This window comes from Triturus cristatus, chromosome 1_1, assembly GCF_964204655.1.
Source record: "Triturus cristatus chromosome 1_1, aTriCri1.1, whole genome shotgun sequence".
In the NCBI taxonomy this organism is placed as follows: Eukaryota; Metazoa; Chordata; class Amphibia; order Caudata; family Salamandridae; genus Triturus; species Triturus cristatus.
The window spans coordinates 1,093,778,269-1,093,795,217 of NC_140579.1; the positions used below are offsets into that span (position 1 = coordinate 1,093,778,269).

Sequence of the window (16,949 nt, forward strand, 5' to 3'; positions counted from 1 at the left end):
ACCCAACCACACCCATAACCACACCCAACCACAACCACAAACACAACCACACACACAACCACACACACAACCCCACACACAACCCCATACCCAACCACACAACCACACACACAATCACACACACAAGCACAACACACAATACGCTTAGGAGCAGAGGCTGGCAAACCTCGCCATGCTCATTAAGCACCCGCGATCACTTTCACTTTTGCCCGCAATCACTTTCGCGGCGCCTCTTTGATGTTCTCGTTCAAAGAAAATCAAACATCAAAGAACATGTTGTTGTGTTAATGCTTTGCTGTGCCCGTTTGACTTGCAATGTGCTTTCTCTTTCCACAAACTCGATGTTTGGGTTCCTTTATTTTGAGATGCTTTTAGTATTACTGTTTTGTGACTTAAAGAACATTAAGGAAATGTTACTGTGAAACTGGACAACGTTCACAGTGTTTATTTCTGATCACAGCGGCTGCTTCATGTCCGTTGCACCATTCAGGGAGTCCTTTCATTGGCGCTTTCATGAGGACATGATGAGGAAGCTGCAAACATTTGGCACATTCTCTTTAAAAGCACAGCATGTTGGCGACTGGTTAATCTATTAGACCTATGTAGCGCTTTAGATCTCAAAGCGCTATGGTGGGTGCAGCAGTTACAACTCATGAAATATGGGGTGCAACTCACAAGGAGGGGGCAGGTTTGAGTGCACATTGGCTGCAATCGAACCCTTAAGATGATGGGCTATGTGTATCCATTATCAGCACTCAGTCTTCGCTAAGTGATCTTGTTTGTTTTGTTGTTGCGTTAATGCTTTTCTGCACCTGTTTGACTTACAACGTGCTTTCTCTTTCCACAAACTCGATGTTTGTGTTCCTTTATTTTGAGATGCTTTTAGTATTACTGTCACACACACAACCACAACCACACACACAACCACACACACACAACCACACACAACCACACATACAACCACACGCACACACACAACCACACACATACACACAACCACACACATACACACAACCATACACACACACACAACCACACACACAACCACACACACAACCACACACACACAACCACACACACAACCCCACACACAACCCCACATAAAACCCCACACCCAACCACACACCCAGGACTGAGCAGTTTTCCTCTAGGTCAGTACACAGGAGTCCCGTTTTTAAGTGTAGGCAGTGTTACACACTCTTGCATTCACCCATTAGATGGCGTGATTTGGTAGCAAGGAGTTTCGCTCAGTCAGGGACACCCAACATGGAAGACATTAGCAGGGAGTTAGCGTTCTAGTGTTTCTCTCTGCTGCCTGTCATCAGCCCAGCTGCATTGTGCGCGCTCCCCCACGACTCAGTGCACTTCAACTGTAATTTTTCTGAGACAACTCGTATCGCTTCATGCTCCACAGAGACTCAAGGACTCCTGACAGAGAGAAGGAATTTTGCTCACATTCCGTAGTTAATTTAGCAAGGTGAATCGTTACTAGTTTCTGGGCGTCCTTCAGGTACCGAAATTTTGGCATTCAGTTATCATTTTTTCACGTATCTAGTTCCTATGGTCCAAGGAACTTTCAGGTATTTATTTCCTCGAATTTTCTGAAGTGCTTATGATACTTTTTAATTTAATAGGCGCTAGGTTCTCATGTAGCTCAAGTTCTGCCTCAGTTTTTAGCCTACATGCCAGCGCTTAAGCACAAAGACATTTTTTTCTTAAAAAACTTTGTTTATCATTTGCGCAACTATATTGAGTCAACAGCAGTGGTTGCTAGAGACATTATTCTTCAATCTTGCCACTAAGAAACGTATTTCCTCAACAAGTAGATATAAATATATATATATATATATATATATATATATATATATATATATATTCATACTTACCGACAATAACTTCAATTTCACTTCGGAAGGGTCTTTGAAAAGAAGAAGAAAGACTGTATGAGCTTACGTTATGGATGTTAACTTAGAACTTACTTTTTTCCTACTTTTGAATTGAAGACAGTACATCAAAATAATCCAACAGTATAAGAGAGAGGCTAAAACCACTAAGAATCGGGTAAATGTGAAGTGAAATGCAATTGTAAATAATTGTGTTCCCATAGAATTCCAGAACTTAGTAATCCTCCGCTTATCGTTACAGGTGCACGTTATTCCTCCTGAATAATTGCAGTGAAGGCACCAGAGTGGCAGTCTCTCTTGTTTATTTCCCATTCCCCTTTCCCCCTTGTTCCTGAGATCAGAGATTATTCTGGCTTAGGGGTGACGGGGCATTAGGACCTTGACACTAGATTTGGTCTTCAGCCATTCAGCTCCTGTGGAACTGCAAGTCTCAGGTACTGATTCTTGACACCCAACCACACACACAAACACACACACAAACACACACACACAGCCACACACAACCACACACACACAGCCACACACACATCCACACACACAACCACACACACACAACCACACACCCACAACCACACCCACAACCACACCCACACCCACACCCAACCACACCCATACCCACCCACCCACCCACCCACCCACACACACACACACACACACACAACCACACCCACACACACACACAACCACACACACAACCACACACACAACCACACACACAACCACAACCACACACACACACAACCACACCCACAACCACACCCACAACCATACAACCACACACACAACCACACACACATAACCCCACACAACCACACACACAACCCCACACACAACCCCACACACAACCCCACACACAACCACACACACACAACCACAACACACAATACGCTTAGGAGCAGAGGCTGGCAAACCTCGCCATGCTCATTAAGCACCCGCGATCACTTTCGCCCGCAATCACTTTCGCCGCGCCCCTTTGATGTTCTCGTTCAAAGAACATCAAACATCAAAGAACATGTTGTTGTGTGAATGCTTTGCTGTGCCCGTTTGACTTCCAATGTGCTTTCTCTTTCCACAAACTCGATGTTTGTGTTCCTTTATTTTGAGATGCTTTTAGTATTACTGTTTTGTGACTTAAAGAACATTAAGGAAATGTTACTGTGAAACTGGACAACGTTCACAGTGTTTATTTCTGATCGCAGCAGCAGCTTCATGTCCGTTGCACCATTCAGGGAGTCCTTTCGTTGTTCCTTTATTTTGAGATGCTTTTAGTATTACTGTTTTGTGACTAAAGAACATTAAGCTAATGTTACTGTGAAACTGGACAACGTTCACAGTGTTTATTTCTGATCGCAGCGGCTGCTTCATGTCCGTTGCACCATTCAGGGAGTCCTTTCGTTGGCGGTATCATGAGGACATGATGAGGAAGCTGGAAACTTTTGGCACATTCTCTTTAAAAGCACAGCATGTTGGCGACTGGTTAATCTATTAGACCTATGTAGCGCTTTAGATCTCAAAGCGCTATGGTGGGTGCAGCAGTTACAACACATGAAATATGGGGTGCAACTCACAAGGAGGGGGCAGGTTTGAGTGCATATTGGCTGCAATCGAACTCTTAAGATGATGGGCTGTGTGTATCCATTATCAGCACTCAGTTTTCGCTAAGTGATCTTGTTTGTTTTGTTGTTGTGTTAATGCTTTGCTGCGCCCGTTTGACTTACAACGTGCTTTCTCTTTTCACAAACTTGATGTTTGTGTTCCTTTATTTTGAGATTCATTTAGTATTACTGTCACACACACAACCACACACAACCACACACAACCACATACACAACACACACACAACGGCACACACATACAACCACACACACACACACCCACACACACACACACACAACCACACACAACCACACACACAACCACACACACAACCACACACACAACCACACACACAACCACACACAAAATCACACACAATCACACACAACCACACACACAACCACACACACACAACCACACTTGCAACCACACACACACAACCACACACACACAACCACACACACAACCACACCCACACCCACACAACCACACCCACAACCACACCCAACCACACAACCACAAGGAGGGGGCAGGTTTGATTGCACATTGGCTGCAATCAAACTCTTAAGATGATGGGCTATGTGTATCCATTATCAGCACTCAGTTTTCGCTAAGTGATCTTGTTTGTTTTGCTGTTGTGTCAATGCTTTGCTGCGCCCGTTTGACTTACAATGTGCTTTCTCTTTCCACAAACTCAATGTTTGTGTTCCTTCATTTTGAGATGCCTTTAGTATTACTGTCACACACAACCACAACCACACGCACAACCACACACACAACCACACGCACAACCACACAACCACACTCACAACCACACATACAACCACACACACACAACCACACACACAACCACACACATACACACAACCACACACACACACACACACAACCACACACACATACACACAACCACACACATACACACAACCACACACACACACAACCACACCCACAACCACACAACCACAAAAACAATCACACACACACACAACCACACACACACAAACACACACAACCACACACCCAACCCCACACCCAACCCCACACCCAACCCCACAACCACAACCACACACAAACAACCACACACAACCACACACACAAACACACACAACCACACCCACAACCACACCCACAACCACACACACACACAACCACACACACACACAACCACACACACAACCACACACACAACCACACACAGCCACACACACACAACCACACACACAACCCCACAACCAACCCCACACACAACCCCATACCCAACCACACAACCACAAACACAATCACACACTCACACACACAACCACACACACACAATCACACACAACCACACACACAACCACACACCACACAACCACACCCACAACCACACCCACACACAACCACACCCACACACACAACCACATACACACAACCACATACACACAACCACAACCACACACAACCACACACACAATCACACACACAACCACAACCACACACACAGAACCATACACACAACCACACACACACAACCACACACAGAACCACATACACACAACCAAACAGAACCACACACAACCCCACACCCAACCCCACACACAACCCCACACACAACCCTACACCCAACCACAACCACACATACAACCACACACACACAACCACACACACAACCACACTCACAACCACACATACAACCACACACACAACCACACACATACACACAACCACACACACACACAACCACACACACAACCACACACATACACACAACCACACACACACACACACACACAACCACACCCACAACCACACAACCACAAAAACAATCACACACACACAACCACACACACACAACCACACACAACCACACACACAACCCCACACCCAACCCCACACCCAACCCCACACCCAACCCCACAACCACAACCACACACAAACAACCACACACAAACAACCACACACACAAACACACACAAACACACACAACCACAACCACACCCACAACCACACACACACACACCCACACACAGCCACACACACAACCACACACACAACCCCACAACCAACCCCACACACAACCCCATACCCAACCACACAACCACAAACACAATCACACACTCACACACACAACCACACACACACAATCACACACAACCACACACCACACAACCACACCCACAACCACACCCACACACAACCACACCCACACACACAACCACATACACACAACCACAACCACACACAACCACACATACAACCACACACAATCACACACACAACCACTCACACAATCACACACACAACCACAACCACACACACAGAACCATACACACAACCATACACACACAACCACACACAGAACCACATACACACAACCAAACAGAACCACACACCCAACCCCACACCCAACCCCACACCCAACCCCACACACAACCCTACACCCAACCACAACCACACATACAACCACACACACACAACCACACACACAACCACACACACAACCACACACACAACCACACACACAACCACACACACAACCACACAATCACACACACAACCACACACACACAACTACACACACACAACCACACACACACAACCACAACCATATACACAACCATACACACAACCACACACAACCACACCCACACCCACACAACCACACCCACAACCACATCCACACCCAACCACACAACCACAAGGAGGGGGCAGGTTTGATTGCACATTGGCTGCAATCAAACTCTTAAGATGATGGGCTATGTGTATCCATTATCAGCACTCAGTTTTCGCTAAGTGATCTTGTTTGTTTTGTTGTTGTGTCAATGCTTTGCTGCGCCCGTTTGACTTACAATGTGCTTTCTCTTTCAACAAACTCAATGTTTGTGTTCCTTCATTTTGAGATGCCTTTAGTATTACTGTCACACACAACCACAACCACACGCACAACCACACACACAACCACACGCACAACCACACAACCACACTCACAACCACACATACAACCACACACACACAACCACACACACAACCACACACATACACACAACCACACACACAACCACACACATACACACAACCACACACACACACAACCACACCCATAACCACACAACCACAAAAACAATCACACACACACAACCACACACACACAACCACACACAACCACACACACAACCCCACACCCAACCCCACACCCAACCCCACACCCACACACACAACCACAACCACACACACACAACCACACACAACCACACACACAAACACACACAACCACACACAACCACACCCACAACCACACCCACAACCACACACACACACACAACCACACACACACACACAACCACACACACAACCACACACACAACCACACACACAACCACACACAGCCACACACACACAACCACACACACAACCCCACAACCAACCCCACACACAACCCCATACCCAACCACACAACCACAAACACAATCACACACACAACCACACACTCACACACACAACCACACACACAATCACACACAACCACACACACACAACCACGCACCACACAACCACACCCACAACCACACCCACACACAACCACACCCACACACACAACCACATACACACAACCACAACCACACACAACCACACACAATCACACACAACCACTCACACAATCACACACACAACCACAACCACACACACAGAACCATACACACAACCACACACACACAACCACACACAGAACCACATACACACAACCAAACAGAACCCCACACACAACCCCACACACAACCCCACACCCAACCCCACACACAACCCTACACCCAACCACAACCACACATACAACCACACACACACAACCACACACACAACCACACACACAAACACACACACAACCACACATACACACACAATCACACACACAACCACACACACACACAACTACACACACACAACCACACACACACAACCACAACCATATACACAACCACAACCACACACACAACCACAACCACACCCAACCACACCCATAACCACACCCAACCACAACCACACACACAACCACACACACACAACCACACACACAACCCCACACACAACCCCATACCCAACCACACAACCACACACACACAACCACAACACGCTTAGGAGCAGAGGCTGGCAAACCTCGCCATGCTCATTAAGCACCCGCGATCACTTTCACTTTTGCCCGCAATCACTTTTGAGGCGCCTCTTTGATGTTCTCGTTCAAAGAAAATCAAACATCAAAGAACATGTTGTTGTGTGAATGCTTTGCTGTGCCCGTTTGACTTCCAATGTGCTTTCTCTTTCCACAAACTCGATGTTTGTGTTCCTTTATTTTGAGATGCTTTTAGTATTACTGTTTTGTGACTTAAAGAACATTAAGGAAATGTTACTGTGAAACTGGACAACGTTCACAGTGTTTATTTCTGATCGCAGCAGCAGCTTCATGTCCGTTGCACCATTCAGGGAGTCCTTTCGTTGTTCCTTTATTTTGAGATGCTTTTAGTATTACTGTTTTGTGACTTAAAGAACATTAAGCTAATGTTACTGTGAAACTGGACAACGTTCACAGTGTTTATTTCTGATCGCAGCGGCTGCTTCATGTCCGTTGCACCATTCAGGGAGTCTTTTCGTTGGCGGTATCATGAGGACATGATGAGGAAGCTGGAAACTTTTGGCACATTCTCTTTAAAAGCACAGCATGTTGGCGACTGGTTAATCTATTAGACCTATGTAGTGCTTTAGATCTCAAAGCGCTATGGTGGGTGCAGCAGTTACAACACATGAAATATGGGGTGCAACTCACAAGGAGGGGGCAGGTTTGAGTGCATATTGGCTGCAATCGAACTCTTAAGATGATGGGCTGTGTGTATCCATTATCAGCACTCAGTTTTCGCTAAGTGATCTTGTTTGTTTTGTTGTTGTGTTAATGCTTTGCTGCGCCCGTTTGACTTACAACGTGCTTTCTCTTTTCACAAACTCGATGTTTGTGTTCCTTTATTTGAGATTCATTTAGTATTACTGTCACACACACAACCACAACCACACACACAGCCACACACACAACCACACACACATCCACACATACAGCCACACAACCACACACACAACACACACAACCACATACAGAACACACACACAACGGCACACACATACAACCACACACACAACCACAACCACACACACAACCACACACACCCACACACACACAACCACACACAAAATCACACACAACCACACACAATCACACACACAACCACACATGCAACCACACACACCCACACACACACAACCACACCCACACCCACACAACCACAACCACATCCAACCACACAACCACACAACCACAAGGAGGGGGCAGGTTTGAGTGCACATTGGCTGCAATCAAACTCTTAAGATGATGGGCTATGTGTATCCATTATCAGCACTCAGTTTTCGCTAAGTGATCTTGTTTGTTTTGTTGTTGTGTCAATGCTTTGCTGCGCCTGTTTGACTTACAACGTGCTTTCTCTTTCCACAAACTCAATGTTTGTGTTCCTTTATTTTGAGATGCCTTTAGTATTACTGTCACACACAACCACAACCACACGCACAACCACACGCACAACCACACACATACACACAACCACACACACAACCACACACACACAACCACACACACACAACCACACACAACCACACACACAACCCCATACCCAACCCCACACAACCACACAACCACACACAACCACAACCACACACACAACCCCACACACAACCCCACACCCAACCCCACACCCAACCCCACACCCAACCCCACACCCAACCCCACACCCAACCCCACACCCAACCCCACACCCAACCCCACACCCAACCCCACACCCAACCCCACACCCAACCCCACACCCAACCACACAACCACACACACAACCACAACCACACACAACCACACACAACCACACACACAAACACACACAACCACACACATACAACCACACACATACAACCACACACACAACCACACACACAACCACACACACACAACCACACAAACAACCACACACACAACCACACAACCACACACAACCACAACCACACACACACAACCACACAAACAACCACACACACAACCACACACACAACTACAACCACACACAACCACAACCACACACACAACACACACAACCACACACACAACCGCACACAAACACAACCGCACACAAACACAACCACACACACACAACCACACAAACACAACCACACACAACCACAGACACAACCACACACACAACCACACACAACCACACACACAACCACACACACAACCACACATACAACCACACACAACCATACACACACAACCACACACACAACCACACACACAACCACACACACACAACCACACACACAACCACACACACAACCACACACACAACCACACACAACCACACACACAAACACACACACAAACACACACACAAACACACACACAAACACACACACAAACACACACACAAACACACACACAAACACACACAACCACACACATACAACCACACACATACAACCGCACACACAACCACACACACAACTACAACCACACACAACCACAACCACACACACAACCGCACACACACACAACCACACACACACAACCACACACACACAACCACACAAACACAACCACACACAACCACACACACACAACCACACACACAACCACACACACAACCACACATACAACCACACACACAACCACACATACAACCACACATACAACCATACACACACACAACCACACACACAACCACACACACAACCACACACACACAACCACACACACACAACCACACACACACAACCACACACACACAACCACACACACACAACCACACACACACACATGACACACATAACCACACCCACACACCCAACCACACATCCACACACATGCCCACACCCACAACCGCACCCACACACAAGCACACACACAACCACACACACAACCACAACCATACACACAACCACACACACACACACACACCAACCACACACCAACCACACACACAACCACAACCCCACACACACAACCACACACAACCACACCCACACACACAACCACACACACACAACCACACACACACAACCACAGCACAACCACACACACACACAACCACACACACACACACACAACTACACACACAACCACACATCACCACACACACAACCACACATACACCCACACCAAGCATTGGCATAGCCAATAGGTCTCGCCTTTGGGACCTTATAAGTGTTTAGCCATGCAACAGTTGATGTGGTTGCACCAAGGATATTGTGCTGCATAACTAAATACTTAGAAGGTCCCAAAAGCGAGACCTATTGACTATGCCACTGCTTGTTATGCTTGACACGGGGCAATATTTTAAAAAATATGATATTTCTACAGTCATTCTATTGAAACTTTCATTCTCAGTTATGATGATTTTACACTTGTAAGTAACAAAAGTGTTTCGATCCTGGTTCCACTGTTTCAAATTGATGGATATTCTCAAATAATAAAATTGTGGGATGTTTGTTACAAAATGTAATGTTAATAGTCAGATTACTTTATTCATAAATATACAGGCTGATGTTCACCGAAGACTTCTGAACGAAGATAACTCTAATTCACTGATTTTGGAGTGGTGAAGGGTGACAGATAATGTCATACTACAGCCAAATAAAGACAACTTTCTATACACATCTCAATTTAAATCCACAGCTCATGTTTCTAAACTCTTTGGGGCATATGAACAAGCCCCGGCGTTAAAATTATCGCCGCTTTAGCGTCCGTTTTTGGGGCGAAAAGCGGTCCTATCAGCATGGACAAGCCTTTGCGCCTTGCCTTGCATCGCTAATGAGATGCGAGGTAGGCATTCCCGCCTGGAATCCAGCGAAAATAATCGTTAACACGGCTTCCTCCTATTAACAATGAAATTGCTAAACCATCTAGCGACATAAAAAGTAGCGCTAACCGGGATTATATCGCCAGTTTCTTACGCCTGCTATTTTTCCTACTTAGGCATATATATCATGGGAAGTGGATTGTTAAACTAAGTCCACATCTCCCTATCTACAACGTTTCCCCATACGCTGTTTTTTATCGCTGGAATTCCTGCAATATTGCCGCTTTCCGCCGCTATTGCCGGGATTTCTATCGCTCTCGGCGATGCACGTTGGTAATAGTGCGCTAACCGGGCAATAGAGTCCGGCGATAGACGGCGTTAGGAATGTGCACGTTAAAGGCGGCCAGCGATAATTATCGCTGCCACTTGATGATATGCCTCTTTGTTCGTAGTGTTTGAAGAACTAGTCTTCTCCTGGAGTGAATGAATGTGGGCACTTCCAGAGAGCACTGTCCCCCACAGGCATCCCATTAAAGACAACAAATCCCCTAACCACAGAACAAGTGTGCTTTAGCCCTACGAAATGAAGAGTGACTCAGCGAATCTGAGACCAAAACTTTGCACCTTTGGCATTCTGTATGATAAAATCACTTAAATTGCTATGCCATGATACACTTAATCATAACTACTCAATGAAGTTCAGCTGGAACATTGTCTATGGCAGGACAAATACATGCTGAGCAGACTAAGTTGCAATAATTCAGCTACAAATTACCTGCTCAGGGTGTTCCACACTTTTTCAGACCTTTATAAGGTCTCCTGAAATCCTCAGTACTGGGCTTTCATATGATAGCAGTGACAACAATTTTAACTCTGGCTTTCTGTTGATCTTGGCTCCTCTGCTAAGGCGGAGGCGCGTCGCCCCACTGCTTTCAGCAGTGCAAAAAAGGAAAAATAAAATGATAACAACACGCTGTTATCATTTTATTTTTCCTTTCTTAGGCAGGTTTGTGGGGCGGGGCTATGCTGCTCATAGACAGGGCGAGTAATGGTGACCATGACAGTTTGGCCAGCCGTCTTGGCCCGGCCAAACAGTTATGCGCACTTTGCATGTTCCCCGCCAGGCTGTAATACACAGCCTGCTGAGGATCATGCACAGACTCCCTGTCCCAGTGTGAGCGGCAATCCACGGTGCACAGACCAATCACAACGCTGCATTGCAGCACTGTGATTGCTTAGGGAAGCCTGTGTTTTCTGCTTTCGTTACAGACTCGACGGAAGTGAAGCAGGGGAGAGAGGCGGCTGGCGAAGAGTTATGTTATTTTTATATTTTCTACTCCCCCGTCACCAACCCTCACCCGCCCGCCACCCCCAATCCATGCCAGCCGCCACTGTCAGGGAACTCCTGCTATATCACCTCTCCCCTCTACAGGTTGGGTCATCTGGATGAATGATAGCAAGTTTTGCATACATCTCTCACTGACAACATCCCTCATTCTTAGTCCTGAATGGGGTGCTGTATCATTTATATTGCTGAATTGTCCCTTTAGTTAGAATTCACTAGTTGTACTTGGAGAATTTTTGTGCAGCACAAATCCTAGGTCCGAGCACAATTTACCCTCAGCTTGCCATCTAAAAGAGTGCCCGTACTCCATTTGCACCTACTTTCAGGTTTAGCATGGGTTTAAAACGAACCCAGAAGTACATGCTGTGTGACAACTTAAATGAGTAATTTAGGTAAACTGGAGAACATTCTTTCTGTCTCATTAGTAATGAGGTCAAAGGACCTAAAAATAGGCACAGCGCATTTGGATGTGTTCAGAAATCAGAGGGGACGAGGCGCTATTCACAGATACCTGGAAGTACTATCTACAGAAGCATGAGTAAACTATTTATGGCTAATTGTGACACGTTAATCCTGATGTAAGAAACATTTTAGGAGTGTGCAATTATTCTCTACACATGCCTCCCTGTGCCTTCCTATCTCTCATACTACAGAGGGTGATGATATTTATTGAATAACATATATTTCCAGGTGAAGCATTGTTTACAGATAAACTTGTACTGAGATATGTTATATAAACAAATAACTATAGTTTTTATGCGACAAAGTACACTCAGATTTTGTAGATGTATTTCATTTTGAAGTTCACCCTAAACTTTATTTTCAAATAAGAACATTGACAGTAAAAATCTCTCTCCTCTAACTCTGATCGATGTGGTCACATCTTCTGATTTGTTGGTATGCAATGCTTTGATCCCTGACAATCTGTTATCCCTCAAGAAGACTTTGGCCTGGCAGTACGGTAAACTACTGCAACGCTGTTCAGCTAGCCTTGCTGCCATGTTAAATTTGAGGCTTCAGATTCTTTTGAGCCACTCACATACATTTTAATCCCTCCATAATTGAGCAAGTCACACTGGCTGGATATAACTTGTACATTATGCAGCTAATGATATCCCTAAGATCTCCACACTCCTTTTCAAACACATTTCAGTTTCAATACCAGACATGATCGCCCACAAACAGATGAAAGTCCCCAACAACAAGATAAGTCTCTTTGGCTAACTGGCCTTCTGTAATCAGTTAGATATTGATGCATTCTTTCAGGGGCCATCGGAAGAGAGGGGATTTTTGCTTTGAAACTAGCTCCCTCCATGATATTTCAGTGACTTCTTTGTTACCTGTGTGTAAGACTTGGCTCAAGATCTTGCTGTTCTCCAGAGCATATTGTATATGATGCTCTATTGTATCTTTCGGTTCTTTTCTTTCGGTGGGTGCTTAGAGTACCTCATAATGTACACCATATACAAACTAATACTAAACCAGTTAGATATCCAGGGAAAGCGGAGCATAGTCGCATCCACTTCAAGAAAGTAAACCTCCCATCATAAACATCAACCGAACAATATATTGAAGAACAAGTGAGCTTCACAATCCACAAAGTTAGGGCATGACAGTGCAACCCAGAGTAGTGCAAGCACCTGCATCAGCTGCTACCCGCAGCTGCCAGATGAACTCTGAGGGAGCGACCATAGCTTGAACTGCTAATATAAACAAGCATTTGCAATGCAATCGGTCTCGCCTTTGGGACCTTATGTGTATTTAGCTATGCAGCATATTAGCCTGGGTGCTGAAACATTTACTGTTCTTTAAAATGGAGGGAAAGTAAGCACCAAACTGCGTGACACGTCAGGCAAGGGAACACATGGAGAGAAATATTGCCTTTCAGCAGCAAATGGTATAGTCCAAAGCTCTGTTTTTAATATAAAATCAGGGCATTCGGTGGTCACATCACTGAAAATACAAGATTTGAAAAAAATATTATTCTCTACAGGTGCTTGTGAAAGACATTTTCTCTGGACTGGAATCTAGAGACTGCTAAAGTTATTCTGGTATTTTACTTACCTCTGCTGGTCGTTTTCTATCAAGAAAGTTAAATAGAGGCAGTTGCCAGAAAAATTAAAAAAAAGAAAGTCCCTCAGCAGAAAGCAATTCTGGTATTTTACTGACCTCTACTGGTCGTTTTCTGTCAAGACAGTTAAATTGAAGCAGTTGAACAAGCAGAAAGCAATACTGGTATTTAACTGACCTCTACTGATTGTTTTCTATCAAGACAGTTAAATAGAGGTAGTTGAACAGAAAAAAGTTCCTAAACGGAAGCAGACACGTCCTAGGGCTGATCTCCAGAGCCCACAAAGTACATAAACATATACGTATATACTAAAGTATATACAAGAGGTCTCGAATGCTCGACCTAAAAAGGAAGCAGAGCTCTCTAAAATACCAGAGAAATGAGAAAGCACCCTAATAAAGGCCTCTGATGATGACCTCCACCCAGGGGTGAGGGACTTTAACTCAGCAAACCTAGCAGGTCCCCGTACAGAAAATGGAACAGTTTTTTCCCGCCCAGAAAAGATGAAGAACTTGAAAGGGTGACACAGGTCAATACTGTTTATTCTTAGGCCATAGTGGGATTACGCAGTTCATTAACTCGAGGACCATTAATGAACCCACTACATTTTACAATAACTTGTTGACCTGGTTTATTGACCTAGTAATGATGGAGCGGGTAAAATGTTTTCTTTTTATATACCCAATCCATTTATATATGTTTGTATTAAAATGACTAATGATTAATCATAATAATTATTGGAGTGTTGTTTTCAAAACTAATCAACCTTATTAACCAAGAGAATATACGTGGGATTGCTTTGCATGGCTAAAGATAATATGTAAACTAAGTCTGTATGCATATTAATAGGATAAACGTTGCTTATGTTTTGTTATCGTGAATTCTGCTTAAATAAACAAGTAATAATGGCTTTGGACGTGGCATATGGCTAGATAAATGCACACACATATGGGTATTAGCAAGGGAAATAACACTGTTTAACCATTTCAATGTATTAATGACGTTTTTGTGTTTCTTTGCTTAAGTTGACCATATGGGCCTGCTATAAAATGGCCGTCGACTGAATCAGACCTTACGAAGTAAAATCAATGAAGGGAATGGAGAAACGCACCTGCGCAAACCTCAGCAGCTGTGACCTGCCAGTGAACTGTCATCGCTGTGCCCATCAAGGCTGCACCAGGCGAAAAGCCAACCCTTCAATACAAATTGTTGCGACCTAAACCATGAATTGCCAACGTTCCCATACATTCGTTTTGGAACTTTTAGCCTGTGGGAACGACATCGAATGTTTCCTAATGAATTAGGATGTACTTTGATAGACCAATGAGAAGCTCTGGAAAAGAAGATTGTAACCTATGAATGTAAATTTTTAGTATAAATAATAGTAGACTAGAGAGGGTCGTTCTGAACGCACACCATCATATCCAGTATCCTGATGTTATGCTGACGGAGAGGACGGTGACTCTGCATGATAGAACAGAACTTTGACGATTTGATTGAGGACCAGATTCTGACTTAGAAAACGACAAATAGCCAGAATAGGTAAATATGACAAAAGATGAAATTTACTAATTAGGTCTAACCTGCATTTGATTTAGATAAAGAAAGATTAATTGAATTCATGTGTTGTGTTGTTCTTTCATTGAAATGTATTATTGATTGATTCAGAGAATTAAGGAGTCATTAAGCTAATTCCAACTAAATGATTCATCGATCAGGTTTGTGTTTCTCCTTGATGGGAGGAGGAGTAGAGGGATTCTGTTAAGTGATGTTAGCGAGTTCCCATCAAGGGAAGCAGTGTAGTTCGGAACCCAAATGTCATATCCCCTTTTTCTGAATAAAAATATACGGATAGATTGATTAGAATGAATGTTGGTGTTATGGGCCCCACCAGCGTGTGATGTGTATGTGTGTGTGTGACTGCGAAATCACTCTGTCCGTGGTAGAAAAGGGGAAATTGAGGAACACGAACTGCAGCAGTTTTTCTGGTAGCTAGAGATGGTTTTTATTGTTTTGGTTTAATGATTTTTGGCATGTATATAGCTTATCAATTATTGATTGGTATTGATATTTGTACTAACACTATATGTTGAAGTCGTATTGAGTTTTATGTTGTCTGCACGGCTTCTGGGATGTAGGAAGTCGGGAATTGGTAACAGTTCCGTAGCAGAGCAGAG

General features: G+C 44.6%; 1 long non-coding RNA gene across 1 annotated transcript in view; it reads left to right on the top strand.

Annotated features, from left to right (window-relative positions):
* The window catches only part of LOC146871616 (uncharacterized), a 53,333-nt gene extending 37,007 nt beyond the window's left edge, over positions 1–16,326 (top strand). The window contains exon 4 of the long non-coding RNA XR_014959588.1: positions 15,798–16,326. This is a non-coding gene — a long non-coding RNA (uncharacterized LOC146871616). The remainder of the gene's footprint in view (positions 1–15,797) is intronic.
* The last annotated feature ends 623 nt before the right edge of the window (positions 16,327–16,949 follow it).